Source organism: Beta vulgaris, chromosome 9, assembly GCF_026745355.1.
Source record: "Beta vulgaris subsp. vulgaris cultivar EL10 chromosome 9, EL10.2, whole genome shotgun sequence".
Lineage (NCBI taxonomy): Eukaryota > Viridiplantae > Streptophyta > Magnoliopsida > Caryophyllales > Amaranthaceae > Beta > Beta vulgaris.
This window is the reverse complement of record NC_079210.1, coordinates 23,084,260-23,107,843: the sequence shown is the minus strand read 5'-3', so window position 1 is coordinate 23,107,843 and position 23,584 is coordinate 23,084,260. Positions and strand designations below refer to the sequence as shown.

At 37.2% G+C, this 23,584-nt stretch overlaps 1 non-coding gene across 3 annotated transcripts; it reads right to left on the bottom strand.

Annotated features, from left to right (window-relative positions):
* Positions 1–1,124: 1,124 nt before the first annotated feature.
* Positions 1,125–4,052, bottom strand: LOC104908788 (uncharacterized). Of its 3 annotated transcripts, XR_007269933.2 has the most exons (4): positions 3,709–4,050; positions 2,094–2,402; positions 1,551–2,007; positions 1,125–1,417 (listed from the first exon to the last, which is right to left on the bottom strand). It is a non-coding gene; the product is annotated as an uncharacterized LOC104908788 (transcript). The 3 variants fall into 3 exon arrangements; XR_007269932.2 differs by having other exon boundaries at positions 1,551–2,402; positions 3,709–4,052; XR_008967683.1 differs by lacking the exon at positions 3,709–4,050 and adding an exon at positions 3,545–3,559 and having other exon boundaries at positions 1,551–2,402.
* Positions 4,053–23,584: the final 19,532 nt, after the last annotated feature.

Below are 23,584 nucleotides of genomic sequence, written 5' to 3'. Positions count from 1 at the left end.
TATCTCCTCTGTTTTCGTCAATCTGTTTCTGCGATTTTCTCCAACATTAAATCCAAATTTGCTCCTTGTTTCTTCATCAAAGTTGTAGATCTCTTCGAGATAATGAATTTGGGCACAAAAATCACTCGATTCGGAGTTCGGACCTATGAATTATGACCTTTACAACTTTGGTGTTGTTGCTGCCATTTTCTTTCGCACTTTCATTGTCGTCGCTGCAGCGTCGTGGGTGATTTTGTTGTTGTGTTGATGTTAGGTACTCTTTCAATCTTTCTCTCTCTTTAATTCATAAAACCCAATTGTTAGATGAAGGTATAAATTTTGGGTTTAAATTGTGATCCTTATTTAATCAATTTCAATCTAATTTGTATGCTATTAATAGTTAATGATTTTCACAAATCTAGTTGAACTTGGTATTGATTTCCAAAATCAGTTGAGAAAATAGTTTGTTGAACTCAAAGATTGAATCTTTTATCTTTATTCAATGGGTTGGATTGAGGTTTATAATTTGTATTGATATTTAAGTTAAGTTATAAAATCTGGTTTTATAAACTATGTTGTTTGAGAATATTCTTTAAATCAGACTAAGGTTAATTAAAGTTAGAGAGTGTTGTTGTAAATTGGTAGTGGAATAATTGGTATATGATGAGTTGTAGTTAGTTCATGGAAAAGTTTAAAAAGGATGCACTACTACAAAAAAGCCTAAATAGACCCCCTAAAATCTCATTAAGAGACCACATGAGAGGTGGTCTTCATCTCACAGGTCTCTCAGGATAAATAACCACTTATTGCGGGTGGTTTCTTAATTTGATAGAAGAGACCACTTCATTAAAATAAGTGGTTATTTATGAATTTAAATAGGGAAAAAAGAAGAAGGATAAGGCGCCACATTTTACAGATAGGTGGTCTTTTTTATCTTACAAAGAAATCATTTTTAATATGTAGGTGGTCTTTTTAATCATTCCTGAAAACACCACCTGAAAGGAAAATGTGGTCTCTTTAATCTTATTTAAAAAAAAATATTTCAATATTATTATACACTTCTCCAATCCGTTTCACCTGCTTCATGCATGTCTTTCATAATCTCCAAGTAATTTACATATATATAGAACATCTAGGCACTCGTATTGAGATAATTCAAATGATTTTATAATTGAATACCTTTTCATTCATTAATATCATTCACTACAAAATCCCATGTATATCAATATAATGTTAGAAGATTCCAAAAATCAACTAAATTATATATAAAAAAAATAGAGCACCTAGGCCTGTTCCTTCCGATTCATGTGCACAAACTTAAAAATATAGCTCCTAAAATTTCAAGCAATATGTTATATAACAAGTAAAAATATATATTATCTCAAAATTCCTCCTCCTCCAGCTTGTTTATGCTTGTGCGTATGAGCTCTGCCAAGTACTGAAAAAAAAAATATATGCATTAAAAATAGAATACAACCAAATAGGACAAAGAATGCTACTTTACTAACTTTGTTCCATAATATCATCTTTTCACACACTCTATAAGTGCAAATAGAAAGTAAGAAACGAACCATGCCATAAGTTGATCAATATCCATATCCCTCCTGACTCTGTGGTATTGGCTGCTGGTAACCATAGTTCTCTGCACCATACGGTGCAGCTTTATTATGATAACCATCATTGTTGTTGTCAGTATCAATCTATGTCATAGCAGCTTGTTCAGCTTCTTCCTTTTCTCTATTCCATTGCTCAATTTTTGCACGCTTCTCTTTGCTTCCTTCCCTAATGGGGCTTCTATCTCTCCTACCAGCAGGACTTCTGCCTCTTCCATGCTTGTGAGTACTACTGCTCTTATGTCTCGTGCTCCGACTCTCATAATAGCTATCCCTATTACCATATGTTTTGCTACTATGACTATGCCCATGGTGGCGATTGTCATAATCATAGCTTTTGTGTCTGAATGGGCTTATGCTTTGGCTTGTGCTATGTCATCTCCTATACCTCCCGAATAGCTGACTTCACAACTCTCTAACCACATAAAAGTAATGAAACCAACACATGTTTCAGCACTAAATATTAATGAAACAGTCTTAATAAATCACCATTGAGTTTACCTGTTAATCTTCTTCAGATGCATGAAGTTACAATAACTACCACGATTGCAAGTGTTCTCTTCATATTGCCTGCAAGTGGCTTCACGAAAATCTGTGACTGGAGAGAAATCGACAATGATGGGACGGCCTACAATGCACATTGCAGGTACAATTGCATTGAGTTAAACTCTAAGATTTTTTTAAAAAGGCTTCCAAAACAGAATATTCACCATCAGAAAGAATCTTACCAGAATATAGTCTCCTAGTCAAATTACGAAGAGCATGAGCAACTTGCTCTTCTTCCAGATACTGAATATAGACATTGCCCACCTGCCAAAGATTGGATATAACAACATAACTAAGATCAACAATGATTTCGGATTATGGCCAAACAACTTACATTACAAGCATTATAGTAAGAAGATACCACAACAAGTAAAACAGTTAACTACAGTAACAAACAACAAAAGTAAAAAACCATAAACACACAAGCATCAAACAACCTAAAGTACTATAACATTACAAGATTGAGACATTTTCTTTGCTTGTGTTTCTTCCTTGTGAATTAACAGAAATTGTTTGAACAAGAAGCCAATTGCAACTTCACTCCCTCTATCAATCAGAATCTTCTATCATATTTTATCTCTCATCTTTAGTCCCAATCTCTCCACCTATGGGCCGTCAGCTAAGTAATCTAGACATGGAGGATCTCTGCTAGTTACCAAGACAGAGTGCTATCCTTCAAAGTTAAACAGGTCTTTAAACTGTAATACTTACTACTAAAAATCACGTTATACAAGCAAATAGAACCAGAGAAGGGAGAAAACAATCCCCTTCTATGTATAGAAAGCAACAGTCAAATCAGCTTAAAACAACTCCAATTCATCATAATTTCCCTAGCAATCAAAGCAACAGGATAAACCAATAATATTCATAAAGATAAAAACCAATCATAGAGCTGAATACATCATGCTTCACTCAGATAAATTATAGTAACTATCCGAACAACATGTTATTTTATCATACATTCCTAAACCAATGCTACCATCTTAGAAAATGGATTTATGGATGCATGGTGCATGCGTATATCAATCAAAATCACCAATTAACAAGCAAGATTTAACCACTACATACATTAACCATGTTGACTGGTCATTCCAACTCAACTTCATCACTGTTTTCCCAACAATAACAATACTAAGGATAAAACTATATCTTCATAGAACTGAAAGAAATCCAAAGAACTCAATAAACAATATATCATACGTCAATCACATAGATCACTGTAAACTATGCTATCAACACATGATTATCGTTATATATAAACTCCTAAACTAATTTTTCAAACGAAATAAATTTTTAGGGCTAAAATAAAAACCGAAAGAGAAATACAAACTTAAAATCATCAATATAACAATGGACAAGCAAAATTTCCCACTACAAAAAAATTGCAGATTTGTATACAAAAATACCTAAATTAAGTCCAATTGCAGCTTCAACTACTTCACAACAATCATGGCAAAGAGTTCAATTACAATGAATATATACAAAAAAAAACATGAATTCCAATAAAAGAAATATGGTAATTCAATTACCCTAACAAACAAGTAAGAGTTCGAAATGAATTAATAATTACCGGAATGATTTTCGATTGGCGATGAAATGGCGTGATAGTGATAGGCAGTGGCGTGGTGGTAATAGAACAAAGTTGCTTGGAATAGGGACGGAATTCGCACGAAGACGAGCAGACTGGCGAAGGAAATGACCGGTGAATTCATGGGGACTGGTGAAGGTAGCCGGCGAATGAATTTGGGGTAGGTTTGCCCACAAACTTCAGGCGGTTCTTCTCTCTTCTACTGAGACCTGGGACGAAGAGGGAGATCTAGAGATGTGATGAAAGTAAATGAAATTAGGGATTTTTAGAATAGAGTATGAATGTTTTTTCTTTTACCGTTTTTTTTCTTCTGAATACTAAAGTTATTATTGCTTCAAGACTATATACAGTTATTAGTGAACTATATACACCGACATGGATGAAAAAATATTTTTAAAAAGGATATAAAATCAAAATCACCACTTAATAGGAATAAGTGGTTTCTTTAATATTGGAAACTTTTGAGAAGGTTCAAAAAACCCACCTTTTTAAAAAAGAGGTCTCCTTTATCATGTTATAACATACCACCTTTTTAACAAATTAGGTGTTTTTGGATGAGTAATCACTTATGTCATTAAGGAGGTCTCTCATAGGTGATACTTTTGCATATATTTGTAGTAGTGATATGAGCAAGTCAATTCATCTATCTGAATTATAGTTGGAAAGAATGTAAATTGTTGTTATTGTTGTTGTGAGGTGATTATTGGAGATTGGTCACGAATTTAGAGATGTTGGACTCTTGAAGCTTTTTGTGGAATTGAGTGTTATTTGGAGAATGAAAGAGGTACACACATGTCCTTCCACTTTCCAAAATACATTATTGATATTTCGATCGATCATATAAACTATATAAGTTGATCTTGATATGTTTTCATAAGTTAAACTTATGTTGTATTAAAAATGTGCTTTGTGTACTATATGGTTTGTGAAATACATGTTTATGAGTTTTAAGACAAAGGCAGAACTAAATCGCATGTTAAGTTCTATGGGCTATAAGTTATGTTGTTTTGAGACTCAATAGTATAAATTTGTTTGATGAACCATGTTTTATGATATGAATAAGGCATGGACATTTGGTTCTAAATGAGAGTTTCACTATATTTTCAATAGTTATAAGTTTGATTCTATGAGTTCAGTGAGTTATACATTACGGGAATGGATAAGATTATGAAGCTCAATTATGATGTTAGAAAAGAGTTCGTTTATATATGGTTATAAATGTATAAACTTTATAAGAACATGATACATGTAAGTTGTGGAGAACCTCGGTATCAAATCTTGGTAAGATTAATTCTTGAACAATTTTCGTGTATGAATTTTTAAGAAATCAATTATAATGTTTGATTACCCATTTCGAAATACATGCATTAGAGGTTGGAAGATATGGGTTTGGAGTTGTTGTTGTAATTTCAGGGTACGCTATAACACGAGTTTTGGAGGACTATTATTTGAGTACGAAAATATACATGTAGTAAACTATGAACTAGAATAGTACGAACTATTATTATAAGGAGAATAAGTTCATATTAAAAAGGTTACATTATGTCATAGAAGGATAGCAAAAAGGACTATTTGAGGAATTTGAGTTTTGTAATATTGAAAAGTTATGTCAAAGTAGTTGTGGGACAAATTAGTAGATCGAAGAATTATGTTTGAGAATGTTAGTTATTATTTGAAAAGTGGAGTTGGGTGATTGTGTAAGTTTTGGAGTGTCAACGTCAATTAATGGGTCAGTTGTTGATATAAAATTATATGGTTCTTAAAGATCAGACGACTATAAAAGTATATATTGGAAGGTATATATATAGGGAATGAGAAACACTCAACGTTGGAACATAGAGTTAAATAAATGAGTTCTATAATAGTGATATCGATATAAAAGGGCTGAAGTGATGATTTTGGGAAATATCAGACACTAAATTTGAATTATGTTGACTAAGTCGAGGGAAGGTGATAACTGAGTTTGTAAAATTTCTATTATGGGTATCAATGAGGAGTGCAAAAGAGCTTAGGAGTCTTATTTTCTAATTGGAGAAGTAAGAATAGGAAATGGGAAGGTGGGAAGAGTTTAAAATGTTATGTATAAAAGTCAAGTTAGATATCTAAGGATAATTATTTGGAAGTGAATTTTGGAAGTTCAACATTAATCTAAGGGTTAATAGAGTGGTTACAATAGGTTTGTGAGTCCAAGAGATGTTATAACTAAAATAAGTATTTGAGACGAAATATTAAATATTGAGAAGTAAGATCTGAATGTGAAGGTCATATTAGAGAAATAAAGGATCAAGATATGGGTGGTGGTTCAAAAGAATATGAAATAGAGAAGTGTAACTTATAGTATTTAAGTTATGAAAGGTCATATCTGGAATTGAATTAACTAAGAAAGTTTAAAGGTATGATTTTCTAGTAAGATAAGTAAATTATGTAAATGGAAGTTAGGGGAAAGGTAAATCTAGTTTAATGGAGAGTTTAGGAGTTAATGATGTGTATTGATATTGAAATAATAGAGTGTAAAGACTAATATGAACATCAAGTTTAAATATTTGGGGTTGTAGGGTTATGAGTTATATAATTAAGATAATGGGTTCAAGTATTCGTAATTGTAAATATTTGGATGAATAGTTGAGTCATGAAATATTTGTTTACGACATAGAAATATCGAGTGAGATATCCTGACTTACAATAATAAATGTAGATGATTTATTATAATATAATATGGTCGTGGGAAATCTGAGAGATTAATGTGATAAGTTGGACATATAAGTATCATTCTACCAATGTTGAGTTCATTTATTGGGGATAAGTAATCCTTCAAGGAACATTCATATCTTGAGAATTCTTGGAGGCTATAGTGAGATGCTAGAAGTTAAAGATGGAAGTCCAAGGATAAGGGACTAAAAGAAGGGGAAATTACCAAAAGGAGTTAGAGGGAATATTATGTTCTATAAAGTTAGAAACTATAGGTTATACGTGCTTAGTGTGTGGTTTCGGCAATAGTACACCACCTTGTAAATCTTTGAGAAACATATGTTACATTTTGACTATGTTATCTGTTCCAATTGTGAAAAACATTTACTATCAAAATATGTCAAATGATGTTAAGGAGATGAAGATAATTCGAGATTTCAGATTTTGAATATTACTAAGTAATTTATAATTGTGTAATCGATTGGCATATGATTTCTAAGTCAAATGTCCATCATTTCCAAAACATGTTTCCAAAATATGAACATGGATTTGTTATCCTAATATAAGATATGAATATTTGTTATATGAATTTTCAGAACCATGTATATGAGTTTCGAAAAATATGAGTTTATGGAATTAATAATTGAGTAATGCGGTTATGTTTTGTTTTAGAAGGGAAGTAGCTGCAAAAGCAGTGACGAACAACCTTTGTGGAGCAGGTTTGCTCATTATGTGTTTGGAGCGGGTATTGCTCCGTTATGTAGGGTCATGAAAATGTATTTCTATATCGGAGATTTTGATTGATCAATTCATGTAAATGTATTTCTATTTTGTGATATTATTGTGGGGCCATAACCCACAGGTCCAGGATCGTTTTATAGATTATATTTCTACTGCGAGTGAATGTAAATTCGAGGTTATTAAGTATTAATTGAGATTTATAAATGTTAAGTGTAATTAGCTAGCAGCTCGGAAGTGCGGGCTGTTACAGTATGAGTACACAAGTTTCACTTAATTCAAATCTGAATTTTGTGTGTATGATTTCTGAAATATTTTGTGTACAAGATGATTGTTCATGGTGGATCGATTTAGGAGCATTAAGACATGTATGCAAGGAGGGTTCTCTATTTAAGACCTTCAAGGAGGTTGACAATGGAGAAGTTCTTTACGTGGAAAATGATTCTACGGCTAAAGTTCTAGGCATAGGGCAAGTAGAATTAGCTTTTAGTTTCGGAAAGCCTCTTATTTTAAGAGATGTGTTGTATGCTCCGGAATTTAAGAGAAATTTAGTCTCAGGTGTTACCTTGAATCGATTAGGTTTTAAAATGGTGTTTGAAGCTGATAAATATACATTGTCTAAGGGTGGTACATTTGTAGGACTTGGTTATCTTTGTAATAGCATGTTTAAACTTAGTATTTCGAATGCTTGAAAGATACTTTGTTTGTTGTCAATGACAATTCTTCTCTATGGCATAATAGACTTGGTCATGTTAACAGTAAAAAGTTGTATTCCATGTCTAAGCATGATTTCATTCCCTCTTTTGATCCAAGTATAGAGAAGTGTAGAACATGCATGTTAACTAAGATAAACTAGAAAAACTTTTCCAAACAATGTAAAGACACTTCATTGCTTGATTTGTTGCATAGTGATTTATGTGATTTCCATAGCACTCCTTCCTTAGGGGAAAAGAAATACATGATAACTTTCATTGATGATTATTCTCAATTTTGTTATGTATACTTGTTGTTTACTAAGGATGATGCCCTTAATAATTTTAAGATCTATAAGAATGAAGTTGCATTACAACTAAATGACAAAGTTAAACAGTTTAGAATCGATAAAGGTGGTGAATTCTATGATCCAAGTAATTTTCAATCTACGGGAATAATATATGAAACAACCGCAGCTTATACACCACAACAACATGGTATAGCGGAAAGAAAGAATAGAACTTTGCAAAAAATGGTAAATTCTATGTTATCCTATTCCGGTTTAAGTGATGGTTTTTGGGGAGAAGCTATTTTAACAGCTTGTCACATTTTAAACCGAGTTCCAATGAAAAAGAACGAGGTTACCCCATATGAACATGGTATAAAAGAAAACCAAACTTGAGTTATCTCAAAGTTTGGGGATGTAGGGCAATTGTAAAAGTGCCGGAACCCAAACGTAAAGAGTTGTGTGAAAGGGGAGTTGAGTGCATCTTAATAGGGTATGCTCTTCATAGCAAATCCTATAGGTTCTATACTATAGAACAAAATGACGTTTCGTCAATACACACTATTGTGGAGTCAAGAGATGCAATTTTTGATGAAAATAGATATTCATCAATTCCTAGACCAAAGGATATTACTCCTCATACCAATATTGATCAAGGAGTTGAAATTGATCAAAATCACATTGATCAAGAAGTTGATGAACAAACTCTTGATGAGAATGTTGCATCAACATCATCACAGCCTAGAAGAAGTAAAAGGGCGAGAAAAGAGAAATCTTTCGGCCCAGATTTTCATGTATATTTGGTTGAAGGATCAAGAAGTTCCATAGTGACTAAGTTTCCATATATATTTAATGTGGAAGAGGATCCTTTGACGTTTAATGAGGCTATGAGGTCTCAAGATGCCGCTTTTTTTGAAAGAGGCAATTGATGATGAGATGGATTCCATCATGGGAAATAACACTTGGGTTCTAGCTGATTTACCTCCTAAGTGTAAACCAATTGGGTGTAAATGGATTTTAAAAAAGAAAATGAAAGTGGATGAGACTATTGATAAGTTCAAAGCCCGTCTTGTGGCTCAAGTTTTTTCACAAAATCGGGTATTGATTATTTCGATACGTATGCACCCGTTGCTAGAATCTCCACTATAAGGTTATTAATAGCTCTTGTAGCTATTCATAAGCTTGTGATCCATCAAATGGATGTCAAGACGACGTTCTTGAATGGAGAAGTAGAGGAAGAGGTTTACATGCGATAACCGGAAGGAATTATCGTGAAAGGTCAAGAACACAAAGTATGCAAGTTAATTAGATCTTTGTATGGGCTAAAACAAGCACCAAAGCAATGGTAACAAAAGATTGATGAGGTAGTGTTGTCTAATGGTTTCAAGTTGAACAATTCAGACAAGTGTGTGTATAGCAATTTTGATGACAACGGTAATGGTGTCATGATTTGGTTATATGTAGATGACATGTTAATTTTTGGAACGGATTTATCACAAGTTGAATGGATAAAATCCTTTCTATCTTCAAAATTCTCCATGAAAGATTTGGAAGAGGCATATGTCATCTTAGGTATAAGAATTAAGAGAGACAATGGAAAATTGATCTTGTCACAATCTTATTACATTGAGAAAGTGCTCAAGAAGTTTAATGTTAGTAATTGCTCTCTTATTACAACTCCTATGGACCCAAGTGAAAAATTGTTGCCAAATGATGGTAATGTCGTGTCTCAACTTGAGTATGCGACGGTTATAGGATGTTTGATATATGCTATGATGAGTACTAGGCCGGATATCGCGTTTGCGATAAAGAAATTAAGTAGATATACTAGTAATCCTAGTATGGAACATTGGCAAGCTATTCGTCGAGTATTAAAGTATTTGAGGAAAACCATGGATTATGATTTGTTCTATAGTGGACATCCTTCGGTTTTAGATGGGTATTCGGATGCAAGTTGGATCTCTAATAGAGAAGATCATTCCTCCACAAGTGGATGGGTATTCCTCCTTGGGGGAGGTGCTATATCTTGGGCTTCCAAAAAATAAACTTGCATTGCGGATTCTTCAATGACATCGGAGATTATAGCTCTTTCATCAGCAAGAAAAGAAGCCAAGTGGTTAAAGAATCTCATGTTTGTGATACCTTTGTTGCCAAAATCGATTTCACCTATTGCTATACATTGTGATAGTGATGCAGCATTAGTAAGGGCTTATTGTTAAGTTTACAATGGTAAATCAAGGCACATCGGTGTGAGACATAGTGATGTCCAAGGATTGATCAAAGATAGTGCTATTACAGTTGACTATGTAAGGACTACGTATAATCTAGCGGATTGCTTCACTAAGGCTTTAGCTAGATATACGGTAAAGAGGATGACAATCGGTTAAGGATTGGTGCCCATTGAAAATCACGAGTAAGGAAATCTTAACTTAACGCCCAATAAGACGTTGGATCTTGAGTTCGATAAGATTAATGTCCTTATTTGATGATTGAAGGAACTAATATAATCATCCAAGGTAAAGTTCTTTAAATCTGTGATGATTTAAAAGGTTGTATAATCTTAATAGGTCTCTTAATATTATGCTTATCACAGGAGCATGTTTCTTCTAAGAGATCTACCTATGTAAGTGCGAAGTTTGGCCGCTTCAAGGAGCTAGTGGACATAAGCCTTGATGTACTTATGAATGATACAGACACATGGATATTTAGTGTCAAGTATATAATGAGAACAAGTCTGGAATCTTGTGTGTATAATATCTTCAAGTGTTCATTATGTATTGCTAATGGTTCAAACGTTTAACGACACCATTTGGATACGAATTCTTGGGTTGTGTATTGTACTAAGTGGAAGTTCAAGTCTTTGTACACTTTCATTTATGCATGAGGTTGTTTTTGTAGTGATGAAGTGTGTGCTAGTAATACAAATGGATACTCTAAATGGGGGAGGATTATTGGAGATTTAGAGTATTAGATGTATTGGTTTCATGTCACGTGGTTTTGAGTCGCAATGGTTATGGTGGTGTGACTCAAATCAGCATGAGTTATACAGTTCATTAATGTATTTACTACATTGATGAAGGAGCGTTCGCTTGGTTTTAGAACGAGCGATCAGATTTGGCAGGGATTTAAGAACGCGAAAAACTGACGAAAATTGGGCGAGGAGCGCCCGCTCCAGAGAGGAGTGCCAGCTCCTCCTCTGCGCTGGCTTATTTTCGCGTCTCTTCGGTTGGTTTGTGATAGTTATTTGTCATATAATACCAAATGTTCCTGTGTTTCAAATGACTCTAATTCATTATCATATACATGTTTATGAAAGTAGCAAGAGAAAACTCTCTCTCTTGAAAAGCACAAGTTTATTGTTCATCACATCAAATTCTTTTACATACTTATTCTCATTTAACGTTTATCATAGTGAGCGTGATCATCGTTGTTTCTTCTTTGTATCTCGAGAGTGAATTCCGTATAACCCTTGCTCAAAGTAAGGGTCGAAATATTGCTTTTGGGAAAGTGTATCGCGCCTAGAAGATTGTTCATTGTTATTTCTAGTAGTCAAATTCGTGATCCTTGTAATATCTTTGTAGCATTTCTAATAGTAACATTAATTTGTTTAGTATATGTACGACCACCAGTATATGGCCACGCAGACTTTAGTACTTCTCCTTCAAAATAAATTTTTTTCAGAAATTTCATCAGTGTGCAAGTGTAATTATGAAGTATCACTAAATCAATTTCTAACTTTGTCAAATCATGATAGCTTCCCATAATTTGTATGGCCATATGATCAGCAATACAACTCACATCCCATGAGTTATAATCATCAATCAGAATTATCAAGATGAATAGAAACTGTACAATTCAGGCAACATTATTGGATAGGCATCCTTAGGATCAATGGCTATGTTGGCTTTTCAGGCAATGATCATTACAGGCAATGTTGGCCGAGTGGGTAGGTCGCCACTCAGATGAGGGGCCAATGATCCTCATGTTGTACGAGTGGGTGTCATTGATACTTAGCCATTTTCTACTAAGTGTAGAAGCGACTCGGCGAAGGAGAAATGATCCCCTTTGGTCGAGTGGGTAGAACGCCACTCCGGTGAGGGGCCAATGAGCCCCAGGCTGTCCGAGTGGGTGCCATTTGGTGCTTGCACTTTGTTAGCGAAGTGGTGTCAGTTATCTTGCCCGAGTGAGTACATCCGGCTCCAAGTGTCACTTGGCAGCCAGGGATACTTGGGATTGTGAGGTCCCTCGCGATGATTGAGATGACAGGGAGTTGTCGAGAAATTTTGACGTTTCATCTTCCCTTGACCAAGGCCTTTGGGCTAAATAGGTCCACTTGGGCCGCTTAAGGAAGGCCCATTAAGCGACGCAGGGAGGTTGCACTGCGCGTCTCCCTAGGTTGCTTTTATATATGAGGAGGGGGAGAGAGAATTGGATCATTTGTCATTCTCACAAATTATCCCTCTAAAAAAAATAAATCTCCAACTTCTCTCTCTACTCTCGATTCAAGTCTCCAAGTTATCTACGTCCAACCAGGTACGCTTTTGATTTTTCTATAAGTTCCTTTCTTTTTCTTTCAATAATTCTCGACCGACCCCTTTTGTCTTTAAATAAAGGGGTGTTCGTCCGAGTCAGTGACCCCCCCCCCTCAACTTCACCTCCTTATAAATTGTCCGAGGAGGTGAGGGGGATGGGAATTATATTAGTGTCGACTTTGATAAGTTGTCCTGATCCCTCGGTTGTAGCTGACGCAGTCTCTCACCCGAGTTCCCCATCACAAGTGGAAGAGGAGGCCAAGGGCATCATTCCTTTCCCCTGGGAGGTGTCCCTAGCCTCTCCTTCTTCGAGTAGTTTCTTAGACCGATACTTGTCTGATGGTGTAGCTAGGGTAGATATGCCGGGGGAGGAAGGTGACACGTCTACTTTAGGCCGACTGGAGTAGTCCGACCTAGATCCGAGGGGAGGTGTAGGCTTGAAATTCCCCTTCCTTCTTTAAGCAAAGCACTGATTGACGACCCCCGAGGCCAAGCGGCGATGTTCCAAATAAAGACCCTTATCATCTAGTCCAACCGAAGGCCTCCATACAATTTTAACTCCGCCTCCTGGATGTACCTCTGGATTTTACATGGCGATGGAGATGGGCATTCGATTTCCTTTGACTCCTTTTGTCAAGGACCTTTTGAACGCCTACAACCCGTCTTTGGGCCATATTTCGCCCAACTCTTGAGGAGGTATTTTGGCTGTGCAGTCCATATGTGAGATCATCGGTGTGAGGCCGACCGTGATGTTGTGGCGTCATATGTATAAGCTGGTCGAGATGATGGCTGGCGAGCACAGGCCGGGTTGGTGGTGTTTTCAAGCTCGTAGGGGCTACCGGACCGTGCTAGACCTCTCCACTTCCCAGAATGGGTTCCGAAGGGGGTTCACCTTCATTTACTATGGTGAAGAATGGGGGGTGTCGACCGTTCCGCCAACGCTCAAGCCAAAATACGATCTTAACTTCTGAGTCCCTAAGCTGGACGATGAAGAGGCTGATGTGGCATGTTACATGTAGCTCGAGGCCAAAATTGTGAACGGGGTGGAAATATTCGTTGTCGACAATTGGTTGCCCAGTTGTTGCCTTTTCAAGAACGAACATTTCCTCGTTGCGATGGGAATGAGCCCGGCCTTTCCCAAGGGTAATTTAGCCGAGGGAGTCCGGTTTACACACTAACTCTTTGTTTGATTTTTCTTCTAACTTTTTCCTTTTACTTTGCAGAGCCTTCACTTGCATACCAGATCGAGTCTGATATGGATATGGCTGTACGACTAACTTTTGTGGCTTATAAGGAAGCTTAGATTAGAGTCAGGTTGAGGACCAAGGCTATGAAGAAGCCTGCTGCTCCTAAGGTAATGTTTGCCGACTCGTTCCTTTTAATTGCTTTGGTTTATTCGCATGTGAATTTAGCTAACCTTTCGGGATTTCAGGACCCTACCAAGCCAAAGGCGAAGAAGCGCACGGAGCGAGCTGAGGACAAGGTGCCTAGACAGAGATGGCCTTGGCCAAGGCCCGGGATGAGAAGGAGGCGGCGAAGAAGGCTAAGATCACCACCTCAATAGAGGTCAACAACCCGCAGGTCGGCTCTAGGGCCGAGGAAGCTAACCTCTCCCTTCAATCTTCTAACTTTCGGCCTCGGGGAAGTCCTGGATACACTCCTCGATCTCCTACCCCCGACCAGGCGGTGGGAGATCAGACTGCCGAGGCGGTTCTTGTTCCCTTTACCGAGCTAAAACGCTCGAAGAAGAACAAGAGGCTGAACAACGCTACGAGGATTATCTGCACGGACAGGGGCACATCAACCTGACTCTCGGCAAGACCGAGATGAATGAGCTTTACCTCTCATGGCTTGAAGTAAGTGCTCGAGTCCGTTACCATTTTCATTGTTTTGCTTTGGTTCTAACTTCTTTGTTTTGGCAGTCTTCCATCCACATATCCAAAATTGCGGAGAACCGACAAGCCTTGCATGATGAGGTTGAAGAGGAGAGGCATAAATCCCTCAAGCATTTCGACGAACTAAGCAAAGCCGGGAACGGGAAGATGATCGCTGAGTCGAAGCTAGACGACGCTTTGACGGCCATAAAAAAAGGTCAGGAAAACATCGAAGCTGAACAGGTTCAATGGGCGAAAGCCAAAATGGACCTCGTTATGGCAAAGGATGAGGCCCTTATTGCTAAGGCCGATACCGAGGTTTGGATGGTGAAGGCGGAGCAAGACTTAGCCAGGGTCACCTTCAAGCTCAAGACGGCTGATGTGAATCCTGCATTGGCCGAGAAGAAGTCTACTTGGTCTGAGGAGTAATGGTTCACTCATTAGTAGACCACTGAAGCTTACATCGCATATAATGCGGAGGCCGGCCATGTTTTCCACAAGATGGGTGAGGACAAGGCCCTCGAGCGGCTGAAGGGTGTGTTGGCCGAGTCCTTCCCCTTGATTGAATGAAATGACATATGGTCCAAGTACCATGATGCATAGGAGGCTGAGATCTAGGCTCAGATTACCCTTGAGGAGGACGAGGAAGACGACGACAATGATGATGATGATGATATGATGATGATGATGATGATGATGATGATGATGATGATGATGATGATGATGATGATGATGATGAGGAAGACGACGACGACGACGACGATGATGATGATGATGATGATGATGATGATGATGATGAGGAAGACGACGACGACGATGATGATGATGATGATGATGATGATGATGATGATGAGGAAGACGACGACGACGACGATGATGATGATGATGATGATGATGAAGAGGAGGAGGAAGACGACGACGATGACGACGACGATGATGATGATGATGATGATGATGATGATGATGATGATGATGATGATGATGATGATGATGATGACGATGATGATGATGATGATGATGATGATGATGATGAAGTCGAGGCCTCCAAGGCTGCTGATGTTGATGCAGCATTCGACCTCCCTCATAGTTCTTAGGCGTATCTTGTCTGCACTTAGCTTTTCTTTCTTATGTAATGTATCGCCGATCCACTCGGCTTGTCTTTTGTAATCGAACCATTTATTTTTAATGAAAGTCATATTTTTCTCCACATTAACTTGTTTGTCATTAGCAATATTACTTCTTTTGGATTGTCTGCTGACTCTCTGCTTTTGATCCGACTAACTCGTGTTCTATTTGCTGGCTATTTAAGTCTTAACAAACTGAGTTTCAACTTGATTAAGTCTTTGCGGCTGGTTAAGTCTCTGATTAATATAGTCAAAAATAAATTATGGCTAGTAAAGCCCTATTATTCGACTCATTACAAGATAGACTGATTGTCGACTTGTTAAGCCTAATTGATCTCTATTCTATATGGGAAGAGGGGTAGGACACCAAAATATGAAAACCGTAATTTTACCCTCCATAAATTAAGCAAATAACAGAACATTACAAGAAAAAAAAACAAAGATCTTCAAAAAATAAAATAAAAAGAAGCAAATCATATAACTTAGTAAAAAATAAAAGGCTTATTGAAGTGGAACAACTCCACAAATAACAACCCCATATCAGTAACGTCTAAAACCTTTTCAAAAATTAAAAAGTCCCAAATTTAATGGTATAACTCCCACAAATAACTGATAAGTTTATCAGTTTCTAATTTTTAAAAACAAGAGAATTTAACAACACACTATGCAAATAAATCGTTGCTCCTGTTTTTTTTCCATATTCTCCTTCCTCTTCTACCTCCAAAAAGTTTAACATGTTGATTTCATAATTAGAAGATTATAGAAAATTTTGATCTACTCATCCACAACATAAATAACGTAAATTCATTGATTTACATTTTTGGAACAAGTAACTCTTCTTGAAAACTCATCTGACATATTCTTTGTATGATTTTTATTTACGGAACAGTGATAAAGAAAACGCCATTTGCAAACATTGTAATTGATCACATAACCTTTTACTAAGAGCCACAAAAAGCGAGTGATCAGGTATTTGTTAGTTCTATAAAATTATAAATTATTTTTTTTTTGAAATATATATTTTATAAAATAAAAGAAGGAATTTTATAGTTAATATCTTCATTCAGAAGTGGATGAAGGTAATGAAGAATAAGTTGACTTTCACCGGGTTGTACTTAAACTGGAGAAATCATAGAAAAGTAAACCAAAATTGGAAAATTCAAAACTAATCAGTATGATGACAAAATCACATATTAAATCACTGTTTTTACAATTTAATTTGATAAATACATCATTCATTTTCTCAGCATGAGCAAATCGTTCTTTTTTGTTTTTGTTTTTGGGACAATTATTTCAGGTTTTATATGTAATTAGGCAACTAATTTAATTTTGCATATGTTATCACACGCATCGCTTGCTTATTAGGCTAGTTGAATAAATGTTGAGCTATTCGAACTGGCAAAGTCTTATAGTCCAATTCATTATAGAATAAGCCGAGTGACAAACATTACACGTAGAATTTTTTGAGGTTATCTGCGTTCCATGGACGGGCCAAGGGTACCCCATCCGGGGATTCTAGTCAGAATGTGGCGGGTTTGTTTACTTCCATCACTTTGTATGGGCCATCCCAATTAGCACCTAACTTCCCCTTTAAGTGGGAGAGTCCAGTGGCTTCGAATTTCCGGACTACCCAGTCACCGAGCTGGATTAGTCTAGCCTTTACTCGTCGATTGAATTGCTGGGTAACTCTTTGCTTGTACCGGGTAGGCTTTAACAATGCATTGGCTTATGTTGGTAAATCCAGGTAAATGGGATTTTCTTCTTCGTTCTTCTCAAATTCATAAAAGGTCATCCAGGGGGAGGGTATGCTAACTTCCACTGGTAGCACCGCTTCGCTTCCATACACTAGGACAAACGACAAATGCTTCGTGGCTTCTTTCGTGGTGGTTCGAGTCGACCAGAGTACCCTAGGCAAATCATCAACCCCCGCTCCGTTTGCAGCCTCTAAGGATTTTTTAATTCCTTTGAGGACTATCTCGTTGGCTGACTCGACTTGTCAATTTGTCTGCGGCCTTGAAAGGCTGAAAGTTAGTCTGTATTTCGAATCGGGAAAACAATAATCCCGAGTAGGGCTACTGTTGAATTGTCTCCCATTATCCGACACTAATACCCTTGTTACTCCAAACCTGGTGATGATGTTCCTTCATCTGAATGCTTGAACTTGCTTGTCCTTCATTGAGGTGAGTGGTTCGGCCTCTGTCCACTTGGTGAAATAATCAATCGCAACTATCAAGAACTTAAGTTGGCTTGAGGGTGGGGGGAATGGTCCAAGCAAGTCCATGCCCCATTTGTCGAATGGTAGAACTTCCTGGATGGTTTTCAGAGGAGTGGCCGGTGCTCAAGGGATGTCCAAATGGATATGGCATGATGGGCATCACTTGACCAGCTCCTGGACATCTGCCTTGAAGGTAGGCCAGTAATAGCCGGCCCTGAGTGCTTTTCCAACTATGGTCCTTCCTCCTTGGTGACTTCCATAGGCCGGTTGGTGGATTTTCCTTAGAATGTAGTCTCCTTCTTCGGGGGTTACACATTTGATGAGAGGGTGAGTGAAGGACTTTTTGCAGAGCTGATCCTCGTGCCATAAGAACCATCCCGTCTCGTAAGTATTAGACCACCTCTTCTATCCAAGTAGTTTTCCGATTCAACACTAGCTGTTCTTTGGCGTTGATGCTTGGGTGACGTAGTACCTCCCACATAATGGTCCGAGGGGCTGATCACTCCCCTGAACTGGCCATTCGAGCCATAGCATTTGCTTCTTGGTTTTCTGACCTAATAGGTACGTGGGTGATGCCGAACCGGGACAGCTTTTATGGAATTAATTCTAGCCTGAAACGTCTTTGGGATTGCTTCTTGGGACGGACACCTTTTTTGATGGACAACGACTTTTGGGTCGAGTCCTGGCATCTCTTTAGAGCTTCATGCAAATATGTCTTTGTAGTTAGAGAGTATCTTGGAATACTTTTGTTCTTCCTGTTCGGTAAGAAAAGCGCGGACAGGGCGTGACACTTCTAGAGTTCAAAGGTTTAACTCTTTTAATGCATCAAGGGTGGTTTGCCCCTCCCCCCAATCTTCAAGAGTTTCAGGAGTCTCATATATTTCCATCTCCTCATCACCTTCAGGAGCCTCATGCCCTGTAATATGGTTTGAAGAAACAAATTCAATATATTTTTCCTTTTCTAGACTAGACATATCCCTTTGGTGTGTTAACCTTATGACACGACCTTTCACTTTTAAGGGTGCATGTTCAATGATGTCTACCATCTGTGTATGCCTCATGGGAGACAGGATAACACTTTGAGACGCGTCCTCGCCTTTGACTTCATTTTTCCCTCTTCTGATGTGACTTGACACTGACCGTCTTTGTTGCTGCTTATTAATTGAGGTCGATGCACCAAGATGTTAAAAGACATATGCTTTCCTCTTAGAGGATCTAATATTTTGCAAGGTATTTGTGTTTTTAACTTGGCACCCTCATTTAGCTCATGTCCACCAAGTATATCAAAAACCGATGTATGGTCCGTTGCAGCAGGCGACTGTAGTTGATCAAAGACCGATATTTTTGGCCGAGGCACATTACTTTCACCTTCATTTTCCTTGACTTCCTCCACAGTAATATACTGCGAATAAGAGGTTGCCCCTCTACGTCGTGTAGAAAATTTTTATGGGTGTTGAGGTTTCAAATCCCAAGCATACTTTAGTCAGATGTACCTCAACACCATACTCTTCCAATTTCTTTTGTGTGTCATTAATTCCATGAGTATAAACCTCAATGACATTGCCCATGGGTGCTGGATTCTTGAAGTTATAACCAGACTTTGCCAAAAGTTTATGAGCATTTGGGTCAAACCTACCCTTGCAAAGCCATTTGGTCCTAGATTGATCAACAAATTCTGAGGTTGGAGGCTTAGAAATTTGATTGTCGTTGACTCTAGGTAAAGAAACAACCACTTATTGATTTAAGGATTGAAGAGTAGTCTCATCTACCCTTTTTTCTTTCTTTATCTCTACTTTCATAACCTGACACCCTGCAATAGATGACTTCCCTTCCTTACGATATGATTTAGGAATGTATCGCAAGACCGGAGTCGTTATTGTCTTCTTAATTGCTTTCATGGGTTGATCAACAACTTCTTCTTTGACTTTTGCCTTGCATTTTTGTTGTTGCATCTCACTGGTGGCTGACTCGCTAGAGCTTGAAGACGAAGGAATATCACCATTTTTATTTGTACCCCATTTCCCTGTTGAAGGAATTCTAGATGGGAACATTTCACTTGAGGGTTCATCATCTTCAAAAAACTTAGCATCGACGAAGTACGAATCTACGGTGCTAAAGGGTTTTACATCCCCATTTATTTTTAACTCTCGCCTCCACGATGAAATTTCAAACATTGATGGAGGATTGATACGACTACCCCCATTTTCATGCAACCGAGGTCGACCAAGCAACATTTTATACGACGTATGTGTATCAATGACATGAAAAAGTGTAGATGATGTCAATTCTCCATTCACGAGGTCAAGACGTATTATGCCTATAGCACACTCACTGTTCAAATTGAATCCCTGGATCATTAGACGACTATCAGAAAGATCTTCCATAGTGATCCCTAAATCAGTCATGATGCATTTTGGCATGATGTTGATAGCTGAACCTCCACCATTAAGATGTGATTAACTCTTTGGCCAAAAATATAACCGAAGACGAACAACGGCTGGTTGTGAGGTTTTGAACCCAACAATAAGTCTTCATCAATGAAGGGTAAGGAAAAATTACATGACGCACATTTAGTCGAACTTTCTATTGGCTCTCCAACATCCTTCACTTTGTCAAGGTATAGCTCTGGGTGCTGAAGTGCAAGAGCCACCTATTGACACATTTCTCGAGGCAAATGAAAGATCTGCCTCCATCCTATGCGTGTAGGAAGAGTTTCCAAGATAGCCAATATCTTTAGATCTAGCTCTGTCCTTGAATGCTGAACAGTCACTTTAAGAGTGATTTCATTTTCTTTAACAGAATCTTGATCCTCCTCCTCTTCTTTTTCTTCTTCATCCTCAACAAATGAGGTAGCGTTAACAGTAACCATAGTGAACTAATCTTCAGGAAAGAATTCTTCTAAGGTTATAAGGGTAAGTGGATCTTGTTCGAGTAAGTCAATTGGCAGTACTTGCTTTTTAGTATGCTTTTTTTTTTTTTTTTACTTTTTCTTTCCTTTCGAGCGTTTTGAGTCCTCCCTTTTTTTATGCTTCTTTACGACAAACAAACTTTGGTTGAGGCTATAGTTGTCGTCTAGTCCTCCTTATAGGGACCAACGTCCACCTTTTGTCATCCTCTCCATGTTGGTTGTTAGTTTGGGATACGGTGCTCAATAGATGGCACATCATCAACTTGGAAAACTGGTTGCATTACATGTACAATTACTGTCTCCAAACTCCCAAACTGCAGAGTTGGAGCCTCCCAATAAGAATCTAACATCGCGGAGGCGTGATTAGCTTCAACAACTTCATCAAAATCCAGTACAATGTTCCATCCTTTACAAGTTGCATAATTCTCTTCTTAAGTGTTATACACTTTTCTATGGGATGACTAATCAACCTGTGATACCGACAGTAGTTAGGGTCATACGTCTTACCAACCTTTGCAGGACGCTTAGCTTCGGGCAACTCAATGACTTTGTTTTCAAGCACATCATCTAACATCCCTAATAAATCAGAGTCTGAAAATGGATTTTTCTTTTCTTTGAGTTCTTTCAAGATTGACCTATTTTTCTTAGGGTCCTTAGAAGATAAATCTTTATTCTTTTCAGTGCCAGCCTTGATAGAGATCTTGACAAGCGAGGAGGTCACTATTACAAAAAAGCCAAAAGAGATCCCCTAAAATCTCATTTAGAGACCACATGAGAGGTGTTCTTCAGCTCATAGGTATCACAGGATAAATAACCACTTATTGCGGACGGTTTTTTAATTTGATGGAAGAGACCACTTCTTTAAAATAAGTGGTTATTTATGGATTTAAATAGGGAAAAAAAGAAGGGTAAGGTGCCAAATTTTACAAATAGGTGGTCTTTTTTATCTTACAAAGAAATCATTTTTAATATGTTGGTGGTTTTTTTAATCATTCTCAAAAACACCACCTGAAAGGAAAAGGTGGTCTCTTTAACCTTAATTTTTTTTAAAAAAAAAAACGGCAATATTTCAATATTATTATCCCTGTGGCTTCTCCAACCCGTTTTACCTCCTCCATGTGTGTATTTTATAATCTACAAGTAATTTACGTATAGAATATCTAGGCACTTGTATTGATAACTCAGATGACTTTATAATTGTAATACCTTTTCATTCATTCAATATCTATCATTCACTACATTACTTGTACGTATGATATTACCATACTTGATGTGCTTTATACATCCACCAAACATAGAATATTCATTCATTCATTAAAAAATAATGAATTACATTATAATCTTCTACGTTTCAAGAGATCTCAAAATTTCAATCGATATGTCTCCATCAATAAGAAAATTCCAAAATATATACACAAAATTTTCGAAAACCATAAAGATATAGGTTAACTAAACATTCTACTAAAAATTCATGATATTTTTTAATTTCTCCTCATTCGCTTGTTTATACTCGTGTACATGAGCTCCAACAAGAACTGAAAAGCACAAAAGATTATGAGTTAAAAATAAAATCCAATAAAATAGGACCAAATATGCTATTTTAAATTAAATTATTTACTAACATGGTTTCAAAATATCATCTTCTCACACACAGTACAAAATTATCAAAATCCCCTCCTAGACATGCTATCAAGTTTTTTAAATGCTATTGAACGTACTAATTAACATAATTTCTTTGTGGCATAAATTCTTTTATGGCATAAATTAGGTGTTGGTCATCCATTAGGCAACATATGAATTTAATTAATAATCACAACTACACACTAAATTATGTCAGGTGTTCATAGACTAGAGTTCAACCCCATACTTCAAACATGCTTATTAACTAACTAAATATTATCACACATCACATTAAAAATTAGCCTACATGTCTCCTAGTTATCTTCTTTCTCAAGAAGATACATAGTACCGGTAGTTGTGATTGACATTGACTCCTTAGTTGGACTTTTGGCAGTCTTGTCAGTTTTCTTCAAATCCTTCTTCTGTTTCTTGTATTCTGAAGAATTGTTTCTTTTACCTTTTGTTGTTCGCTATGGTAAGCTCCATGTGATGAGCTCGCATAGCCAAATCCAGAAAAATTCCTAGGCTTTATACCTTGCAAGATATAAATCAAGTCCCAATCCATTCCTTGAATGCACATCTCAACGGCAGAAACTTCAGTTACGCGATCTTTGCATTCTAGATTCAATGCGCGCCAACGATTGATGTAATCGATGACTGGCTCATCCTTCCGCTAGTGAGTCGTAGTCAGTTTAGTCATAGTGATCACAATACGTCGAGTGCAATAGAACTTGTTCAGGAATTCCTCCTCCCTTTGATCCCAACTGTAAATGGATTGAGACGGCAAATCTGTGTACTAATCAAAGGCCATGCCTTTAAGAGAATGAACGAATTGTTTGCCAAGGAAATCATCTGTGGTCCCAGCATTTTTACATGTTTCCACAAAGCGAGCAATGCTTTGCTTATGATTTCCTTTCCCATCGATTTTTTGAAAATTGGGGGGTTAATAGCCAAAAGACATCTCCAGCTTATCGATCCTTTTTGTATAAGGCTTCACATAGCGATGACTGCCCTTAATTGAGAACTTTCTCCAAGTTGATTTTTCACAGCGTGAGCTAATTAGAATAACTCAAATTGTCGAGCAGTAGGTGAGCGCAAGCGTCGTCACCACTATTGCCTTCGCTTTCATCCCCATCTTGTCTTGATGATGCGTCACCCTCCTCAAGGTTCTTTTTAAGGG